At 39.2% G+C, this 19,082-nt stretch overlaps 1 protein-coding gene and 1 pseudogene across 1 annotated transcript in view; one reads left to right on the forward strand and one right to left on the reverse strand.

Moving 5' to 3' along the window:
• The window catches only part of LOC102965555 (olfactory receptor 1L8-like), a 56,944-nt gene extending 43,138 nt beyond the window's left edge, over positions 1-13,806 (reverse strand). Inside the window, exon 1 of the mRNA XM_042964575.1 lies at positions 13,725-13,806. The gene's annotated coding sequence lies outside the window, so the exon portion shown is untranslated. The remainder of the gene's footprint in view (positions 1-13,724) is intronic.
• A 3,872-nt stretch (positions 13,807-17,678) lies between these two features.
• Positions 17,679-18,746, forward strand: LOC107178957 (annotated as a pseudogene).
• Positions 18,747-19,082: the final 336 nt, after the last annotated feature.

The following is a 19,082-nucleotide window of genomic DNA, read 5'->3' on the forward strand; positions in this document are numbered from 1 at the left end:
TTTTATTTTGTTGAAGTCCCAATAGTTTATTTTTGCTTTTGTTTCTCTTACCTCAGGAGACATGTCCAGTAAGAAGTTATTACAGCTGATGTCAACAATGTTACTGCCTTTGTTCTTCTCTAGGATTTTACCATTTCCTGTCTCACATTTAGGTCTTTCATCAATTTTTAATTTATTTTTGTGTATGGTATAAGAAAGTGGTCTAGTTTCATTGTTTTGCATGTTGTTGTCTAGTTTTCCCGACACCATTTGTTGAAGAGACTATCTTTTCTTCATTGGATATTTTTTCCTGCTTTGTTGAAGAATAACTCACCTATAGCTGTGGGTTAATTTCTGGGTTTTCTATTCTGTTTTATTGATCAATGTGTCTATTTTTGTGCCAGTACCATACTGTCTTGATCACAACAGCTTTGTAATATAACTTGAACTCCAGAATTGTGATGGACCTATGGCTTTTTTAGAAGTGTGTTATTTAGTTTTTAAATATTTAGAGATGTTTTTTTCTGATGTCCTTTACTGATTCTTAAATTAATTCCATATTTGTCAGATAGCATACTTGGTATGATTTGAATCCTTTAAACTTCATGAAACTTGTTTAGTGGTCCTGCATATGGTCCATCTCGATAAATATTCCCTATGTACTTGAGAAGAATGTGTATTTTGCTATTGCTGAGTAGAATATTTTCTAAGGCCATTAGGACAATCTGGTTGATAGTGTTGTTCAAGTCAACTCATTCTTCTCTACTTGTGTACTGATTATTAAGAGAGGAGTGTTGAAATCTTCACTTAGATGTTTAGGAAAGATGGTGGCATAGGAGGACGCTGGGTTCACCTCATCCTGCTGATCCCTTAGATTCCACCCACATCTGCCTAAATAATCCAGAAAACCTCCAGAAGACTAGCAGAAAGGACTCTCTGGAGCCAAGCATAGACGAGAGGCCCATGGAAGAGGATAGGAAGGGCAGAGAGGTGGTGCATGCTACACAGACTGGAGGGAGGGAGTCGGGGTGGTGGAGGGGCAGCCCGCCCAGCAAGGCAGAGCCCCTGAGTCTGGCTTGCAAAAGCAGAGGGGCCTGACCCTGTGAGTTCTGACAGCCAGCAGGACTTAACATCTGGAATGTTATAAGTCAACAGCTCTGCTCGGAGAGTGGGGAGGGTGACAGGACACCAGGAGGGAGAGTTGTTGAACCCCAGAAGACAGAGCTTAGCTCGACAGGGAACAAAGGCACTGGCAAGCACCATCTGCCTCTCCCATCCCCAAGGCATTATCCCAAAGAGAACCAGTTCCCATCACCGAACTTGCTTGCACGGCGCAAACACCCAACGCTGTACTTCTGTGGATCCATCCCTCCAACGGGTCTGCCTGCCTCCTTCCCCATGCTGCAGGGCCCCTCCCGCAGGGGACCACCTATGGCAGAGCGAGCTAAGCCTGCCCCTCCTGCCCCTGTGCACCTTGGATACCCACCTCAGCTAATACGACCTTGGCCAGATCCCATCGAAGTAGCACCACAAGCCTAGCAGTGTGCAAGTAGCCCAGATAGGGGCCACACCACTCCACAGTGAGTCCTGCCCCTGGGAGAGGGGAAGATAAGGTACACACCAGTCTGACTGTGGCCCCAGTGGTGGGCTAGGGGCAGACATCAGGTCTGACTGCAGCCCCACCCACCAACACAAGTTTCTCCAGACAGCACAGGGAAGTGCCCTGTAGTTTAGAGCTACCACAGGGACTATCCTAAATGATGAAACAGAAGAATTCTCCTCAAAAGAAACTCCAGGAAGCAGCAACAACTAACGAATTGATCAAAAATGACTTAAGCAATATAATGGGTCAAGAATTTAGAATAGTCATAAAATTAATCACTGGGCTTGAAAAAAGCTTAGAGGATAGCAGAGAATCTATTGCTACAGAGATCAAGGGACTAAGAAGTAGTCATGAGGAGCTAAATGCTATAAATGAGGTGCAAAATAAAAGGGAGGCGGCCATAGCATGGATTGAAGGCAGAGGAGAGAATAGGTGAATTAGAAGATAAAATTATGGAAAAAGAGGAAGCTGAGAAAAAGAGATAAAATATCCAGGAGTATGAGGGGAGAATTAGAGAACTAAGTGATGCAATCAAATGGAACAATATCCATATCATAGGAATTCCAGAAGAGGAAGAGAGAGAGAAAGGGGCAGAAAGAGTACTTGAACAAATCATAGCTGAGAACTTCCCTGATTTGGGGAGGGAAAAAAGCATTGAAACCCAAGAGGAACAGAGAACTCTCTTCAGATGTAACTTGAATTGATCTTCTACATGATATATCATCATGAAACTGGCAAAATACAAGGATAAAGAGAAAATTCTGAAAGTAGCTAGGGATCAACACACTCTAACATATAAAGAGAGACCGATAGGACTAGTGATGGATCTATCTACTGAAACTTGGCAGGCCAGAAAGGAATGACAGGAAATCTTCAATGTGATGAACAGAAAAAATATGCATCCAAGATTCCTTTATCCAACAAGTCTGTCATTCAGAATAGAAGGAGAGATAAAGGTTTTCCCATACAAACAAAAACTGGAGGAATTCATCACCACTAAACCAGCCCTACAAGAGATCCTAAGGGGGATTCTGTGAGTGAAATGTTGCAAGGACCACAAAGTACCAGAGACATCACTACAAGCATGAAACCTACAGACATCACAATGACTCTAAACCCATATCTTTCTATAACGACACTGAATGTAAATGGGCTAAATGCTCCAACCAAAACACCAATCTATTTGCTGTCTACAAGAGTCTCATTTTAGACCTGAGGACACCTTCAGATTGAAAGTGAGGGGATGGAGAACTATCTATCATGCTACTGGAAGTCAAAAGAAAGCTGGAGTAGCCATACTTATATCAGACAAACTAAACTTTCAATTAAAGGTTGTAACAAGAGATGAAGAAGGGCATTATATAATAATTACAGGGTCTATCCATCAGGAAGAGCTAACAATTATAAATGTCTATGCGCCAAATACAGGAGCCCCCAAATATATAAAACAATTAATCACAAACATAAGCAACCTTATTGATAAGAATGTGGTAACTGCAGGGGACTTTAATACCCCACTTAAAGCAATGGATGGATCATCTAGACACAGGGTCAATAAAGAAACAAGGGCCCTGAATGATATATTGGATCAGATGGACTTGACAGAAATATTTAGAACTCTGCATCCCAAAGCAATGGAGTATACTTTCTTCTCGAGTGCACATGGAACATTCTCCAAGATAGATCACATACTGAGTCACAAAACAGCCCTTCAGAAGTATACAAGAATTGAGATCATACCATGCACACTTTCAGATCACAATGCTATGAAACTTGAAATCAACCACAGGAAAAAGTCTGGAAAACCTCCAAAACCATGGAGGTTAAAGAACACCCTACTAAAGAATGAGTGGGTCAACCAGGCAATTAGAGAAGAAATTTAAAAATATATGGAAACAAATGAGGATGAAAATACAACAATCCAAATGCTTTGGGAGGCAGTGAAGGCAGTCCTGAGAGGAAAATACATTGCACTCCAGGCCTATCTCAAGAAACAGGAAAAATCCCAAATACAAAATCTGACAGCACACCTAAAGGAAATAGAAGCAGAACAGCAAAGACACCCCAAACCCAGCAGAAGAAGAGAAATAATAAAGATCAGAGAGAAATAAACAACATAGAATCTACAAAAACTAGAGAGCAGATCAATGAAACCAAGAGGTGGTTTTTTGAAAAATAAACAAAATTGATAAGCCTCTAGCCAGGCTTCTCAAAAAGAAAAGGGAGATGACCCAAATAGATAGAATCATGAATGAAAACGGAATTATTACAACCAATCCCTCAGAAATACAAGCAATTATCAGGGAATACTATGAAAAATTATATACCAACAAACTGGACAACCTGGAAGAAATGGACCAATTCCTAAGCAACCACCCACTCCCAAAACTCAAACAGGAAGAAACAGAAAACTTGAATAGACCCATAACCAGTGAGGAAATTGAATCAGTTATCAAAAATCTGCCAAGAAATAAGAGTCCAGGACCAGATGAATTCACTGGGGAGTTCTACCAGACATTTAAAGCAGAGATAATACCTATCCTTCTCAAGCTTTCCAAAAAATAGAAAGGGATGGAAAACTTCCACACTCATTCTATGAAGCCAGCATTACTTTGATTTCCAAATCAGACAGAGACCCATCAAAAAAGAGAACTACAGGCCAATATCCCTGATGAATATGGATGCAAAAATTCTCAACAAGATACTAACAAATCAAAATCAACAGCATATCAAAAGAATTATTCACCATAATCAAGTGGGATTCATTCCTGGGATGCAGGGCTGGTTCAACATTCACAAATCAATCAACGTGATACATCACATTAATAAAAGAGAAGAACCATATGATCCTGTCAATCGATGCAGAAAAAGCATTTGACAAAATTCATCATCTTTCTTAATAAAAACCCTTGAGAAAGTCGGGATAGAAGGAACATACTTAAACATCATAAAAGCCATTTATGAAAAGCGCACAGCTAATATCATCCTCAATGGGGAAAAACTGAGAACTTTCCCCCTGACATCAGGAACATGACAGGGATGTCCACTCTCACCGCTGTTGTTTAACATAGTGTTGGAAGTCCTAGCATCAGCAATCAGACAACAAAAGGAAATCAAAAACATCAAAATTGGCAAAGATGAAGTCAAGCTTTCACTTTTTGCAGATGACTTGACATTATACAGGGAAAACCTGATAGACTCCACTAAAAGTCTGCTAGAACTGATACATGAATTCAGCAAAGTCGCAGGATACAAAATCAATGTACAGAAATCAGTTGCATTCTTATACACTAATAATGAAGCAACAGAAAGACAAATAAAGAAACTGATCCCATTCACAACTGCACCAAGAAGCATAAAATACCTAGGAATAAACCTAACCAAAGATGTAAAAGATTTGTATGCTGGAAACTATAGAAAGCTTATGAAGGAAATTGAAGAAGATACAAAGAAATGGAAAAACATTCCATGCTCATGGGTTGGAAGAATAAATATTGTCAAAATGTCAATACTATCCAAAGCTATCTACACATTCAATGCAATCCCAATCAAAATTGCACCAGCATTCTTCTTGAAGCTAGAACAAGCAAACCTAAATTTGTATGGAACCACAAAAGACCCTGAAAAGACAAAGTAATTTTGAAGAAGAAGACCAAAGCAGGAAGCATCACAATCCCAGACTTTAGCCTCTACTACAAAGTTGTAATCATCAAGACAGCATTGTATTGGCACAAAAACAGACACATAGACCAATGGAATAGAATAGAGACTCCAGAATTGGACCCACAAAAGTATGGCCAACTAATCTTTGACAAAGCAAGAAAGAATATCCAATGGAAAAAAGACAGTCTCTTTAACAAATGGTGCTGGGAGAACTGGACAGCAACATGCAGAAGGATGAAGATAGACCACTGTCTTACACCATTCACAAAAATAAACTCAAAATGGATAAAGGACTTGAATGTGAGGCAGGAAACCATCAAAACCCTAGAGGAGAAAGCAGGAAAAAAACCTCTTTGACTTCAGCCACACAATTTCTTGACACATCTCCAAAGGCAAGGGAATTAAAAGCAAAAATGAACTATTGGGACCTCATCAAGATAAAAGGCTTCTCAACTGCAAAGGAAACAATTAACAAACTAAAAGGCAACCGACGGAGTGGGAGAAGATATTTGCAAATGACATATCGGACAAAGGGCTAGTATCCAAAATCTATAAAGAGCTCACCAAACTCCACACCTGAAAAACAAATAACCCAGTGAAGAAATGGGCAGAAGACATGAATAGACACTTCTCTAAAGAAGATATCCAGATGGCCAATAGGCACATGAAAAGATGCTCAACGTCCCTCCTCATCAGGGAAATACAATCAAAACCACACTAGATATCACCTTATGCCAGTGAGAGTGGCTAAAATGAACAAATCAGGAGACTATAGATGTTGGAGAGCATGTGGAGAAATGGGAACCTTCTTGCACTGTTGGTGGGAATGCAAACTGGTGCAGCCACTCTGGAAAAGAGTGTGGAGGTTCCTCAAAAAACTAAAAATAGATCTACCCTATGACCCACCAATAGCACTGCTAGGAATTTATCCAAGGAATACAGGAGTGCTGATGCATAGGGGCACTTGTACCCCAATGTATATAGCAGCACTTTCAACAATAGCCAAGTTATGGAAAGAACCTAAATGTCCATCAACTGATGAATGGATAAAGAAATTGTGGTTTATATACACAATGGAATACTACGTGGCAATGAGAAAGAATGAAATATGGCCTTTTGTAGCAACGTGGATGGAACTGGAGAGTGTGATGCTAAGTGAAATTAGTCATACGGAGAAAGACAGATACCATATGTTTTCACTCTTGTGTGGATCCTGAGAAACTTAACAGAAGACCATGGGAGAGGGGAAGGGAAAAAAAAGAGGTTAGAGAGGGAGGGAGCCAAAACATAAGAAACTCTTAAAAACTGAGAACTGAGGATTGATGGGGGGTTGGAGGGAGGGGAGGGTGGGTGATGGGTATTGAGGAGGGCACTTGTTGGGATGAGCACTGGGTGTTGTATGGAAACCAATTTGACAATAAATTTCGTATTTAAAAAAAGTTATTTTCACTAGTAAAAACTTCAAAGTTAACAGTTTTTTCTTTTAGTAGTTTTAAGGATGTTGATTCATTGTCTTATGGTTTGAAATACTTTCAATGAGAAATTTGCTGTTTTTCTTGCCCTTCTTCAAAATGTATTTTTTCCTCTGAGTCTGCTCTCAAGATTTTCTTTTTATCACTGGTTTTCAAGTAATTTGATTATGATGTGCTTCATCATAGCTTTTCACATTTTTTAGAAAGCCACTTTTTTGAGGTATGATTGTCATACAAAAAGCTGTACATATTTCATGTGTACAAATTGTTGAGGTAAGTAGACAATCATGAAATCATCACTACAATCTATGCCATAAACATATCTACCCTAAACAAAATATTAGCAAAGTGAACTCAACAATGCATTAAATGGATGATACACCATGATTGAAGTGGGATTTATTCCAGGGAAACAAGAATGAGACAACACCTGCAAATCAATCAATGTGACACACCACATTAATAAAATAAGGGCTAAATATCATATGATCATCTCAATAGATGCAGAAAAAGCATTTGACAAAATTCAACATTCATTTGTGATAAAAATTCTCAATGAAGTGGGTATAGAGAAAATGTACCTCAACATAATAAAGGCAATATTTATAAGCTTACAGCTAACATCATACACAATTGTAAAAACATGAAAGCTTTTCCTTTAGGACTAGGAACAAGACAAAGATGTCCACTCTCACCACTTTTATGGTATTGAAAGCCCCAGCCAGAGCAATCAGGCAAAGGTAAAGGCATTCAGACTGAAAGGGAAAAAGTAAAACTGTCACTATTTGCAGATGGCATGATATTATATATAAAAACCCTAAAGACTCCACCAAATTATTGAACTATTATCTCCATTATTAGAACTAATAAATGAATTCAGTAAGGTTGCATGATATAAAATCAATATACAAAAAAATACGTTGTGTTTCTATACACTAATACCAAATGATCAAAAAGAGAACATTTTTTAAAATCCCCTTTACAATTGCATCAAAAAGAACAAAAGTTCTAGGAATAAATTTAAGCAAGAAGGTGAAAGGCTTGTACACTGAAAACTATGACACTGATGAAAGAAATTTAAGAAGACATAAATAAATGGAAAGATAGTTCATGCTCATGGATTGGAAGAATCAATATTGTTAAAATGTCCATACTATCCAAGGCATTAAATAGATTCAATGCAGTCCCGATGGCATTTTTCACAGAACTAGAACAAAGAATCCTAAAATTTGTATGGAATCACAAAAGACCTTGAATAGCCAACACAATCTTGAGAAAGAAGAACAAACCTGGAAGCATGACACCTCCCAATTTCAAACTATGTTACAAAGCTATTGTTGGCATAAAAACAGACACATAGGTCAATGGAACAGAATAGAGAGCCTGGAAACTAACCCAGGCAAATATGGTCAGTTGGTTTATGGCAAAGGAGCCAAGAATAAACAATGGGGAAAGGACAGTCTTTTCAGTAAACAGTGTTGGGAAAACCAGATAGCTACATGCAAAAGAGTGAAACTGGATCTCTATCTTATAGCATACACAAGAACTAACTCAAATAGATTCAAGACTTAAACATAAGATGTGAATCCATAAAACTCCTGGTGGTAAGCTCCTAGACATTGGTCTTGGTGGTGATCTTTTTTAGATCTGACACTAAAAGTGAAGAAACAAACACAAGAATACACAAGTAGGACTATATCAAACTAAAAAGCATGTGCACAGCAAAGGAAACCATCAACACATCAATAAGGCAACCTACTGAATGGGAGAACATATTTGCAAAGTATACGTCTGATAAGGTGTTAATATCCAAAAATATATTAAGAACTCATACAACTCAATAGCAAAAAAGCAAACAATCCAATTACAAAAAGGGCAGAGGATTTGAATAGATATTTTTTCTAAAGAAGATATTCAGGTTGTCGACAAGTTCATCATTAATCATCAGGAAAATGGAAATCAAAACCACACAAACACAGAGAGGGATGTATTTTATCAGATTATTTGATATGATGATTAATTAGGAAAAAAACCCATAGTTTTTCAGAGTCACTTTGAATCATATCTTTAGTAGACTATAGTTCTAGTTACTAATTCAATTGGAATATATTTTTTCTTTCTAAAATCAAAAAATAAAGTATTGAATTAAAGAATAACTTACCGTTTGGTATGGCTATTATCAAAAACACAAAGAATGACAAATATTGGATACAATGTGGACAAAAGGGGAACTCTTGTACAATGTTGGTGGGAATGTAAATTAGTGCAGCCACTATGGAAAACAGCAGAAAGTTTTCTCAAAAAGCTAAAAATAGAAATACCATATGATCCACCAATTCCACTTCTGGGTATTTATCCAAAGGAAACAACAGCATGAACTTGAAAAGATATCTGCACTCCTATGTTTATTGCAGCATTATTTACAGTTGCCAAGATGTAGAAGAAACCTAAGTGTCCACCAACGGATGAATGGATACACACACACACACACACACACACACACACACACAATGGAAAATATATACATACAATGGAATATTATTCAGTCATAAAAGAAGGAAATTTTGCCATTTGTGACAACATGGATGGAATTTGAGGGTATTATGCTAAGTGAAATAAGTCAGACAAAGAAAGACAAATATTGTATGATCTTATGTATATGTGTAACTCCCCCGCTCCCCAAATCCCCAAACCCTGAACTCATAGAGAAAGAACAGACTGGTGTCTTGCCAGAGGTGGTGGGTGGGATGTTGGCAAAATGGGTGAAGGAATCAAAAGGTACAAACTTCCAGTTATAAAACAAATAAGTCCTGGGAATGTAACATACAGCATGGTGACATAATTAATAACAATACTGTATTGCATATTTGAAAATTACTAAGAGAGTTGATCTTAAATGTTGTCATAACTAGAAAAAATTATAATTATGTGTGGTGATGAATGTTAACTAGATCTAGTATGGTGATCTTTTTCAGTATATACAAATAACAATCATCATATTATACATCTGAAACTAACACAATGTTATGTCACTTATATCTCAGTAAAACTTTTAAAGATAAAAAGGAAATATATAAATATAAGGAACAAAACAGGAAGCATTATTATAGATGCTCAAATATTGAAAGGATGGTAAGAGTTTCTTATGGACCACTTTGCACTAGGGCATTTGAAGATTTAGATCAAATAGAAAAATCCTTGAGGATACCACTTATTAAAACTGACAGAAAACATTGAAAATGGGAACACTGATATCTTAAGGGAATTAAGTTTATTATTAAAATGCTTTTCACAAAGAATCTCTAAGCCTAGATGGCTGCACTGGGAAAATTTCCAAATATTTAAAGAGAAAATAACAATAGTGATAGTTTTTAATCGAAATAGAGCATACATCCCAACTTGTTTTATAACATCACTTTGATACCAAACCTGGCAAAGGAAAAAAAGGAAAATTACAGACAAACCTCTCCTTGAACATGGATGCAAATGTCATGAAAAAATATTAGAAAAAGAAATCTAGAGATACATAAAAAGAGTACTATAACATGATCGAGTGGGATGCATTCTAAATATGTAAGAATGATTAAACATTAGGGAAAATAATCAATGTAATTCACCAAAAAAACACAAGCTATTACAGTTATGTAATTATCTCAACAAATGCAAAAATGTGTTCAATATATTCAGCACCTGTTTGTAATAAAAACCCTTATAAAATAGAACCAAACTTGACAAAGAATATCTATTTAAAAAAAACTAAAGAAAACACTGTATTTCATGATAACATGAAATAGCTTAAAAAGCTTTCTTCCAAGATTTTTATGGGACAATAATTAATATTTTTCCTTCTATTTATTCCCAACCAAGGCCTTTGTATTAGCATAAGAAAACTGCTGGTGTCAGCATGTAATTCATATTTTAATATTATGATCCTTTACAACATGGTTTTGGTCTGATTCTCAGCCATGGCCACCTGTGAATACATGAGATAAAGAGAAAAGTTTCTATTTATGGTGCCCTAGAGGCACCCTGATGCTTGTCCTTAAAGCTTTAGTTTTTTTGCTTGTTTTGTGTGTACTAATTCGACAGTCAGCATCAGCTATCCCACCCCATAAACATTGTGACTATTGTTGTCTTAGTGCCTCTGTACCATGGTCACTTGATCCTCTAATGCTTTCCCCTCCATCTCTATTCCATATCCAGCTACAACCAGTGATAATTTGAACATTCAGAATGCTATTATATCCCAAAGATTAGCAGTGTTCTATCGCCTCTGTTGTCATGAAAGTGATACATTGTTCTTCAAATATATGAGCAACTCCATCCCAGGTCCCAGGATTCTATTTAAAGAGTCTGCATCAAGGGCAAAGCCTGGTATCAATTACTTTATTAGGTAGAGTCCTGTCAGCAAATGATTAGACACTCAGATGATGAGAAGCAGTTACCATCCACGGTTCTGAACAAAATGGTGAACAAGCAAAAGCACTGTTACACATGCCATGAGTGTTCTAACTGAACAAGAGTCCCCTGGAATGAGCTAGTCATTTGTAGAAGAATGTAGGCGAATGGAGCTCTAGCCTGGCAGGGAGGAGGGAAACTTGATTTCAGGTTTCACATGGCTTAACCTAACAGGAAGCCAGAATCCAGAAGTCAAAGAAAAAAAACCTTAAGGTTGAAATAACACCAAGAAATAAGTGAAAAAACTCTAAAATTTATTGTGTTTGAAATGTGTAGAAAATGGCCTTTAGAAACATATCAAAAAATTCAGAGAAAAGAAAAAAGAGGTCAGTCATCTTGGTAGCAGTATTATCTAGTTTAACATGAAATGAGAAATCATCCAAAACAACTGAAATAAAGTGAAATGCTCAGAAGGAATTGTTCTAATCCACTGCTTAATTAGTATATGCTATAGAAAATTGATATGTTGAAACCTAGTCCCCAGTGTGATGGTATTTGGGGGTGGAGCCTTTGGGAGGTGATTAGGTCATAAGGTTGGAGCCCTCATGAACGGGGTTATACAAGTTATCCCAGACAGCACCCTTGCCCCTTCACCATGTGAAGACACAATGAGAAGACAGATGGTTGTCTGTGAAATAGGGAGAAAGCCCAAACTAGATACCCAATATGCCAACCTCCAGAACTATGAGAATTAAATTTCTGTTGCTCATAAGCCACCCAGTCTGTGATATTTTGTCATGGTATCCTGGGAGGACCAAGACAGACACCCTGTGAATTTCCCTCCAGATGCCCCTCAAGTATTCATTCACCTGCTAAAGGGAATCTTGGTTGCTTCTAAGTTTTGGCAATTATGACTAAAGCTTCTATAAACATCTGTTCAGGGTTTTGTGTGGATATAAGTTTTCAACTCATTTGAATAAAAACCAAGGAGTGTGATTGCAAGATCACATGATGGTAACAGTATGTTTAGTTTTATAAGAAACAGCGAAACTCTCTTCCAAACTGGCCGTATCAGTTTGCACTCTCAGGAGCCATGAATGAGACTTCCTGTTGCTCCACAACCTTGTCAACATTTGGTGTTGTCACTGTTGGATATTGGCTTAGTGTTTTTCCCCTCTTGTCTATAGGAAGGGAGCTGATATGCCAACTTCAATGGTTATTGTATCCCTTCTATGTGTCCAGACATACATGCTAGACAACTGGGCAAAGAGAATAGTCAACTGAACGTTACTTTCTTTGGTATACCTACACATTTTGGGGGGTAGAGTAAATGAGCCCCATCATATCTGGGGGGAGATATATGTGTTTCAAGATTGATGATTTAGGAAGCTTCTGGACTGAGAGAGCCTTTAGCATGACCTTAGAAAATCATGCACGAGAGAGAGAGAGAGAGAGAGAGAGAGAGAGAGAGAGAGAGAGAGAGAATCTGAGGCAGCCATCTCAGCAACTACAGTGCTGGAAGCTATAACCATGAGTTGACATTGAGAATAATAGGGCAAAATGTAGATTTTGTATTAAGAGTCAGTTTTCTGTAGATTTAATAAATTCTTTGCTGGAGTCTGAGGTTTCCTCTTCAGATAATAGAAGTTTAATAGAAATATTCCCATTCTAATCAACTATTTTTTAAATCAGGGGCACCTGGGTGGCTCAGTCCATTAAGCATCTGACTTTGGCTCATGATCTCACGGTTGGTGAGTTCGAGCCTGGCATCAGGCTCTGTACTCATGGCTCAGAGCATGGAGCCTGCTTTGGATTTTGTGTCTCCCTCTCTCTTCACTCCTCCCCTGCTCATGTTCTGTCTCTCAAAAATAAATAAATGTTAACAAAAAGAAAACAATTAAAAATTTTTAAATCATATCTCACCTTCCCTGGACACCTACTTTGACCACCCTATTTAAATCTGGATTGGAGTACTTGGCTGGCTCAGCCAAAAGAGCATGACTCTTGATCTCGGGGTTGTGAGTTCAAGCCCCACAATGGGTGTAGAGATTATTAAACATAAATGAATGAATAAACTTAAATAAAAAATACATAAATCTGGAGTACTTCATGTCTCTTCCTTGCTTTGTTTTACTCCATGACACTTTCCACCAGTTACCATGTCATGGCTTTTGCTGTTGTGGTTTTTGTGTGTTTGTTTTGTTGTGCATTGATTTTTTTGTTTTGGTTTTTGTTTGCTTCCTCTCCTTAAATTTAGGTTCTGCCAGATGACGTATTTCTATTTTATTTATTGCCGTGCTCCATAGCCTAGATTGTCACCTTTATGAAATCTTTAATAAATATTTATCAAAAAAAAGAACAAATGAATGAATGATTTAATAATTTCCTCACGCTCAAGTGCTCTGAGATCAAAAAATTATTGGTGATAAACCCTAATACATATGGACATTTACATGTACCAAGAGCTATGAGAAGAACTTTAAATAGATTGTTTCATGCAATCCTCACAACAAGCTCATGAGGAAGATACTATTCTAACCCCAATATCCCCACTTCAACACTGAAAGCCTGAATGTTATAGAACTGAATTAAACTGTTCAGGAACTCACAGTAAGTGGCAGTGTCCAAACTCTGTTCTAGGAGTCTCTTTGTCAAAACCCCATGGATGTCCATCGTTCATTCTTCTACCTTCTGAGCAAGGCGCATCCCCTGCCCTACAGAGCTTCTCCAGGTAATTAGGGGGTCTGTGAGCTTCGGAGGAGGCTTGCATAGAAGTCTTGCTCTGTGATATAGGGACAGACCATCACTGTGGATACTTACAATGCCCAGAATGATTTTGGTTCCTCCTGCCAAAGAGAACCACTAAACCAAACAGAAGGGAGCCTAGAGTGTCACCTACATCAGAGACATTGTCCCTAATACTCCAGGGGTTCAGCCCCCCTGGCCCCTGCACAGGTTTCTCCCCAAGAGGCTACAGGAATCTTTTCAATTAACTTATGATGACTGTTTCTTTATTGAAGATCCTGGGTGTCTTTCCCCCTGTGTTTTATGTCTGCTGTAAAATAAAAACCTCTGCCCACTGTTTTGTGGCTAGTAAATAGACATGCAAGTCTGTGAAGGTCCTCAGACTAGAGAGGGTGCATCTTGTCTTTTGATCCCTGGGTCTCTCGGACCGAAAGTGAGGACTAAGGTAACAGCCCAGAACAGAAGATATTTGAGCTTACTGAGGGGACTGAAGGGGCCAGGATTCTGCACCTGTAAATAGGTATGTATGTGAATATGAGACTAAGTGCATGTGTTCTGTGTATTTCTATACTTGTGTGTCACTGGCACACACAGAAAATTTCCACCTGGAATGTGCATTAATCAGGCAAGGCTAGAAATCTCCTTTGAGCAATGTGTGTACTTTAAAGATTACATCTATGTTATCTGTGTATTTTTTGTGTGATTCTGTGTGTTGTGATTTGAATATCTGTGACTGTCTGGGAGTACCTATGTGTTTGCATCTCAATTATATGTTGTTTGTTAGTTCTTTGTATGATTCTGTGCATTGTGTTTTTCATATATGACTGTGTGTTTATTTATGAACTTTGTGTGAAATATATTTGTACCTTAATTATTTACATCGAAGGCATGAATCTAGACATGTAGGAGAGAATAGCAAATCATCCAACAATATGTGTGTTGGAGTGTGTATGCGTGTGAAGGAAAGAGAGAGAGATTGACTATAGGTATAGAGGTGTCTTTATTATGAGTTTTACACACTTGCACCCCTACTAAACTCACCCAGAAGGGATGAAAGAAAAGTGAGGGCTTACAACTCTAACAAAGCAGTGTGTGTGTGTGTGTGTGTGTGTGTGTGTGTGTGTGCGCGTGCATGTGCATGCCTTTGAAAGGAACAGTCTAACTTTCTGATGTTCCCTTTGATTCAGACCAGAACCCAGCAAAGCACTTTTAAATTGGATCTTCCTTAAGCCCCACTGGGTTCATCAGACTATGTGAGTTGAGTGTTCCGATAATGGACCCATAGCCCTAGATATTTCTCATTCCAGACTTTAGCATTGTCCATATTTAAATTTTGGGAGCAGGGTAGTCTGGGTAAGTGTTCAGGTTCTGGTGTCCTCAGAATCTGGTGGTTGCCACACAACAATTTTGCAACCTGACATTTGATCTGAGGCCAGCAGCCTTAAAAATAAATGAGGATAATAATAGCATTTGCAGGATATCATTTACAACAGTTTTATCCATTTCAGGCACATAGTGAGCACCCAGTAAACAGTAGCCTGCTGTGTAATTATTCCCCCAATGGAGGCTGACTGAACTGACTACATTCAGGTAACTCTAAGGCAGGAGAATATGTTGTGACAGTTGTAACAGCAAGCCTGTGCAAGGATCCTCTCTCAAACCTTAGGTTACAGCTTCACTGCTGAGTATAGGTCACAGTGATATTTATACACAGGTGAAGGTTCCCTTCCTACTGGCTTGCCCCTGATGTCTTGGCACCATTCCTGCATCAGGATTTCTGGCTCCCTCTGCAGTCCACCCCAGAGAAGGCAGAGGTCTTGACTCTAGTCCCACCCAGCAACTGTCAATAAGCAGCCAGTCCTCAGTAGGGGAGTAAGGCCACCTCCTTCCTCCCAATGTCCTAGTGTCCCTGAGAATCCCCCTGGCCTGGAAAAAGAATCTACTACTAGATATGGAGCCCTGTGTGTTAATGCCAGTTTCCTTCTCCAGGAGTGTGGGTATTTGAACTCTATTGGCCACTGTCCCTCACAGCAATGGGAAGTGTCTGCCTCTAGTGACAAGAGCATCCAAAGACTTGCTTCTGAGATCAAGTCCCACCACCACATAGACTACAGAGTGTATGTGTAGAAGTGACTTCACTTCTCATGTTAGGAGAATGGAAGGAAAAAGTCACTGTGCTCTCTCCTTTTCAGACACAATAGATATTGATTGCATACTATTGACAGTATGTGAAAGGCATTTGTAAGATGTAGGCTGTAGGAACATAGATGGCTGCAGGAATGAGTGATGGCAGACATCTGAGCTGGTGGTTGAGGTAATACAGAGCACAGAATTCCTCTTTCAAACACTGAAATGTGTCTCAAAGTGTCTCACTGAAATTTGAGCTCAAACTGAGCTCTTCTGCTCAATTACAGAAGGGGAGGAAGAGTATGTTCAATAGCAGCAGAAAATTAAAGAAATGAATAAAGAATGGTGACTCCAGCAGTTCCTGGCTGTGTGACCACGGGCTGGTTTCTTAACATTTCTTAACTTTAGCACACATGCACATGCACACACATACACTAGATGCAGCAATCACACATATGTATGCAATATGTATGTGCAAAAATCCCTTTGTTTTGTCTGGCATATATTAGAATACTTGTTCAATAAGTTGCAATTACATTAAGATCACTAATGGAAAATAGTCATGTCAATCAGGTCAATATTAATTCTAACAGGCATCACCAATCATAGCATCTACTAGCTCTCAGGCCCCAGGACAAATATTCACATGCTTTACTACATGTGAATACTTAGATCTGAGCCAGTTTGATTTGCTGAAGATAGAAGCAGAGAAATGGACAAATATAGAAATGGGTGAAGTATAATTTATTTTTCTCAAATTAAATAAAATATGGCAAGCTAAATTCCATTGGGAAATTAACCCCAGGCTTTAGGAGGTGTGTCTGTGCAGTTTCCTTGGGAAGGTGAGAGCTCACATAGGTTAACACAACTTTTAGAGCAGCTACCTGTTTCTTGCTAGTGCCCACCTCACATTTCTGGTATATTGGGTTTCTAAAGATCAACCCAGGATTTATTTGGACACCTACGCTGGAATGAAGATGTCAGATGACACATCTGTGTGTTTACTATATGAAGAATTCTGTTCTAATATTCTAACTCTCACTGAGTCACTTAATTCTTCTGCAAACCTTATGTGTAGGCATGCTATACTTACCCTGCAGAGGTGCGAACTGAGGCTAAGAGAGAGTAAGCTGTGGAGACTAGCTAGAAAGGCATGGGGCCAGAACTTACCAGAAGTCTAGTCACAGATACACTGCTCTGAACCTGTGCTTGAACAGGCTACTCTTTTTTTTTTTAAAAAATTAATGTTTATTTATTTTTGAGAGAGAGAGAGAGAGAGAGAGAGAGAGAGAGAGACAGTGTGAGCAGTGGAGGGGTAGAGAGAGAGAGAGGGAGACACAGAATCTGAAGCAGGCTCCAGGCTCTGAGCTGTCACCACAGAGCCTGACTCGGGGCTTGAACTCATGAGCTGTGAGATCATGACCTGAGCCCAAGTTGGACACTCAACCGACTAAGCCACCCAGGTGCCCCTTGAACAGGCTACTCTTTAGAATGTGAGTTCTCTTTCTTTTTTCTCCAGGGAAGAATATGGTGTCCAACACATTGTTAGATGAAGAAAAAAATTTCCCCTGGTTTACATTGTTGGGAATTTTCTTGGTCATTGGAGCTCTGATGGGGAGGGTGGGGATTCAGGCCATAGCATGTGGGAAATACCTTGAGAAATTCCTCAGTAGAAAGTAAATAACCCTGCTATGATTGCCTGCTATGATTGCCACTATTGCTATTTATCATCTGGAACATTCCCTATATTCCTTCAATCTAAGCAGACAGAAAGCAGCATAAGGAGGGAGAACCAGAGCAGCATGTCTGAGTTCCTTCTCCTGGGGCTCCCCATCCAGCCAGAGCAGCAGGCCATGTTCTTCACCCTGTTCCTGGGCATGTACCTGATCATGGTGCTGGGGAACCTGCTTATCATCCTGCTCATCAGGGTGGACTCTCGCCTCCACACCCCCATGTACTTCTTCCTCAGCCACTTGGCCTTCACTGATGTCTCCTTCTGATCTGTCACCATCCCCAAGATGCTGATAAACATGCATACTTGGGATCAGTCCATCCCCTATGCAAGCTGTGTAACACAGATATATTTTTTTCCATATTTTTTGGCTGTATTGATAACCTTCTTCTTGCAGTGATGGCATATGACAGGTACATGGCCATTTGCCACCCTTTACACTACACCACCATCATGAGGGAGAATCTGTGTATATTTATTCTGGCTGGATCCTGGTTCCCTCTCCTGTACAAGTGCCCTGTCCCACACCATCCTCCTGGCTCAACTGTCCTTTTGTACTGACAACACCATCTCCCACTTCTTCTGTGACCTTGCTGCCCTGCTTAAACTCTCCTGCTCAGACACTTCCCTCAATGAAGTTTTTATCTTCCCTGTTGGGGGATTGGTCATTACCCTGTCATTTATTGGTGCTCTAGTCTCTTATGGTCGCATTGGGGCCACCATCCTGAGGTTTCCCTCGATCAAGGGGATATATAAAGCTTTGGCCACCTGTGGCTCCCACCTCTCTGTGGTATTTCTGTTCTGTGGGACAATCATGGTACTGCACTTTTTCCCATCATCAAGCAACTCCAATGACAAAGACATAATTGCTTCAGTGATGTACATAGTGGTCACCCCCATGCTGAACCCCTTCATCTACAGCCTGAGGAATAGAGATACAAAAGGAGCCATGGGGCAATTTCTCAGAAAGGAAATCTTATTCTCCAAAGTGACAGTCCCCTATTCTTGTTCTTATGTCATCCACTGACCCACTGACCCAGAGATCTCCTCAAAAACTGTGTACTCAGGTGACCAATGTTACTTTTTGCTCCATACACCCTCCTTTCAATAGTCCTTCCTATTTGTGATCCCTATACTCCCAGGGGCTATAAGTATGAAATAAAATTTCATAAAGCTCTCCTCTCACTCTCTAAATTCTTAACTTCCAAGCTGAATATTGGAACTGTCAAATGTGTTTTTAAAAATGATTTTAAGTAATCTCTACACCCAAGTAGGACTTGAACTCACAACCCTGAGATGAAGAGTCACACACTCCACTGACTGGGCTAGCCCAGTGCCCCTGAGACAATACTTGTTAAATACA

This window comes from Panthera tigris, chromosome D4, assembly GCF_018350195.1.
Source record: "Panthera tigris isolate Pti1 chromosome D4, P.tigris_Pti1_mat1.1, whole genome shotgun sequence".
Classification (NCBI taxonomy): Eukaryota; Metazoa; Chordata; class Mammalia; order Carnivora; family Felidae; genus Panthera; species Panthera tigris.